General features: G+C 38.5%; 1 protein-coding gene across 1 annotated transcript in view; it reads right to left on the bottom strand.

Moving 5' to 3' along the window:
- The window catches only part of LOC128248767 (homeobox protein ARX-like), a 121,207-nt gene that overhangs the window by 86,105 nt on the left and 31,258 nt on the right, over positions 1–3,844 (bottom strand). The gene's annotated exons all lie outside the window — the stretch shown is intronic.

Consider the following 3,844-nt stretch of genomic DNA (forward strand, 5'->3'; position numbering starts at 1 on the left):
CATATATATACATACATTTGGAAGTGCAATGGCCCAGTAGTTAGAGAAGCGGACTCGCTGTCGAAGGATCACGGTTTCGATTCCCAGACCGTTTTGAGTGTTTATTGAGTGAAAACACATAAAGCTCCACAAGGCTCCGGCAGGGGTGGTGTCAAACCCTGCTGTACTCTTTCACCACAACTTTCTCTCACTCTTTCTTCCTATTTTTGTTGTACCTGTATTTCAAAGGGCCAGCCTTGTCACACTCTGTGTTACACTGAATCTCCCCTTTGAACTACGTTAAGGGTACACGTGTCTGTGGAGTGCTCAGCCACTTACGCGTTAATTTTACGAGCAGGCTGTTCCATTGATCGGATCAACTGGAACCCTCGTCGTCGTAACCAACGGAGTACCACGATACATACATACATAGGAAATATTCTTGAGAATTTTGTCCCCAACTTTAACAAATGAGAGTGTAACAAATGAGTAATGTAAGGTACTGCCCTTAAAAATATTTGTTTGACTAAACCCTTTACAGCAGTGCCTCAGTATGGCCGCAGTCCAATGAGTGAAACAAGTAAAAGGTATATACTTCCTCCAGTATTCTAAAGTGTAGACCCTAAAGTATGTAATGTACACAAATCCCAATAGTTATGGTCTCTGTCTGTAATTTGTTTTCTTTTTCTTGAATACTTTTTGCAATCTGTCCATTTGGTAGATAAGTCCCGGGATGCCATGAGGTGATAACTGTTGGAAATATGGGGCTTCCAGAGGGTCAACATCACTGTTGTGTCTCTCACAGTAAATGTTTTCAATATCTAACATGTTCTTTAAACTTTTACCTTCTACTTGTTTCAGTCATTAGACTGCGGCCATGATGGGGCACCGCCTTGAAAAGGGTTTAGACCCCGGTTTTTATGTACGCATCGCCCCGTTATTTATGTAAGGTAGTGCCAGATCTCAATACTTCCTTCCTAAAACACTCGCGTCAAGAACCTACTCAATAACTGTTTGACTTGTTCATAACTACACAACGGCCTCACAAGAGCTTTACAAAAGGTGGCAAAAATTTCTACCTGAAGCTTTTAAAAGTCATCTAGATGGGTTTCTTTTTCCCTGACATCGGCCATCTGCAAAAGATTACAGCTAATACAACGCAATCCCTGCTAGTTCTTTGATGCACCAACTAGATATGCTATGTATATTGAGGAACGTAATAAAAGCAATTGAACCTTGGACATACACAAGCGAGATGAAAGTCATATCAAACTGTAACGTCGGTGTCCTAGCGTGAGCTTAACCATAACGGCTAAAAAACAAACTACAGAACTAAGAGACAGGCATGGCTGTATGGTAAGAAGCTTGCTTCCCGATCACATGGTACCAGGTTCAGTCCCACTGCGTGGCATCTTGGGCAAGTGTTTTCTACAATATACTCAAACCAACCAAAGCCTTGTGAGTGGATTTGGTAGACGGAAACTGAAAGAATCTAGTCGTATATATAAACATATATATATATATATATATATATATATATATATATATATGTATGTATGTATGTATGTATGTATATTTATGCATGTGTATATGTGTCTGTGTTTGTCCCCCCCACCATCGCTTGACAACCGATGTCGGTGCGTATGCGCCCCCGTAACTCAGTGGTTTGGCAAGAAAGACCGATAGAATAAGTACTAGGCTTACAAAGAATAAGTCCTGGGGTCGATTTTTCCTGAAGGCGGTGCCCTGGAATGGGCACAGTAAAATAAGTGAAACAAGTAAAATAATAAAAGAACTAAGAGGTACATGAACACACACACACACACCCACACACACACACACACACACACACACGCACACACACGCATGCACACACACACACACACGCACGCACACACACACACACACACACATTAGTATGAAAAACACGAGGTCAAGTTTCTGTTCCTGAGTAGATGCGCGAAACAGTGGCAGAGGATAAACTAATTTAAGACCATTCCAAGTATGTTTGAGGGGTGTATGGATATGTAAAGGCTTTTCACTGCACTTTGTTATGGAGAAAATAGTTCTCGCTTAAGACAATAATGTGTCAAAAGTCAAGTCAGAATACTCTCTGTTGGACTGATGGATGCATTTCAAACACGTTAATTCTCTTCAGCACCAGATACCAAAGTCAGGCAACTCTGACCTTATTGAGAAGCAAAGAGAACTAAAAAGCTCGAAATGATCCATAACTCGAGTAGAGAGTGCTCTTAACTGCCTGTGGTGCTTTGACGCCCTTGTGCTTTAGTGAGAACTTTTTCTCTCTGACAAACTGCAGTGAAAAGTCTGATATGGGTTCAGATATCTCTCAAACATATTTGAACTGATTTTAATTTGTTCAAGTGTTTGAGGTTGGTTTCCCTGTCTGTGTCTCGCTGGAAGGAGAAAGCAGTGGCTGTGATGAGAGAGGTGAGAAATAAAGAAAAAGAATGTATCATAAAGAGAGGTGTATTAAGTAGATAAATAGAATGTTTGAGATGAAGATAGATAGATAGATAGATAGATAGATAGATAGATAGAGATGGAAAAGAGAAGGGAGAGAGATTGAGAGAAAGAACTAAAGAATCAAAATTAGAAATAGTCAATAGTTAGCTTGTGTGAGAGACAATGATGCAAGTAGATTGTTAAAATAAAAGATAGAAGAGGTAAAGCAAGGTAGAGAGGAGAGGTGTAAAGGAAAACCACAGAATTCCGCATTTATAGAGGAACAATAAGAGAACTAATGTGATAAAATATCAGAAGTATAGAATGTGAAAGAATGAGAGCAAGGGGGCGACAAAGAGTAAGTGAGCGACTGAGAGAGGGACAGAGAGAGAGAGAGAGAGAGAGCAAAAGAAAAAAGAGAAAGGAGGGATATAGAAACAAAGGAGGGAAAAAGAAATAAAAGAGAATGTGAGTGAGACTAAGGGAAGTGTGTCAGTGGAGGATAGAAAAACAAGATTAACTGAAAGAAGACAAATAAAACATTAGAAGAAAATGGAGCAAAGCTTCAAGCAAAACCATTAGGATTTACTAAAATGAGGTAGAAATAAACATGGACATTTTTTGCGAGTAGTACTGCGTTAAGTTATATATATATATATATATATAAAGATAAATTAAATAGAAAGATACTACTGACAATCCAATAATTTATTTATATTATATTACATGATATAGTATGAATATAATATAACATAATATAACATATTAAAAAAGCACATAAAAGGCCAACAAATTGTTTCGACTTATACACATTTTCTGATATACATACATAATAATAGTTCCCTTATATATAAAAGTCACTTCAGGGTCATGTTTTAAAGATAGACGAAATTCCGTGTGAATGGACTCCTGGATTGTAAAAATATATATATTACTACGGCACTCCAATCGACGGAACAGCCTGCTCGTGATATTAACGGGCAAGTGACTGAGCACTCCACAGACATGTGTACCCTTAACGTAGTTCTTGGGGAGATTCAGCGTGACACAGAATGTGACAAGGCTGGTCCTTTGAAATACAGGGACAACAGAAACAGGAAGAAAGAGTGAGAGAAGCATTATTTATATCTGTCCTCATCTTGTTTGTTGTTAACACAACGCTTCGGCTGATATACTTTCCAGCATTCTTCAGGGGAAATTTCGAACCTAGGTTCTCTTTCCTAAGATATTATTATTATTATTATTATTATTATTATTATTATTATTATTATTCAGGTCACTGCCTGGAATCGAACTCGGGGTTAGTAGCCCACGCTCTTAACCACTACCCGATATGCCCGTGGTCAATTATGGAGTGAATTTTAGGGCTTATAAATCTAATATTTTCTCATCCTTCCCG

This window comes from Octopus bimaculoides, chromosome 9 (assembly GCF_001194135.2).
Source record: "Octopus bimaculoides isolate UCB-OBI-ISO-001 chromosome 9, ASM119413v2, whole genome shotgun sequence".
Lineage (NCBI taxonomy): Eukaryota > Metazoa > Mollusca > Cephalopoda > Octopoda > Octopodidae > Octopus > Octopus bimaculoides.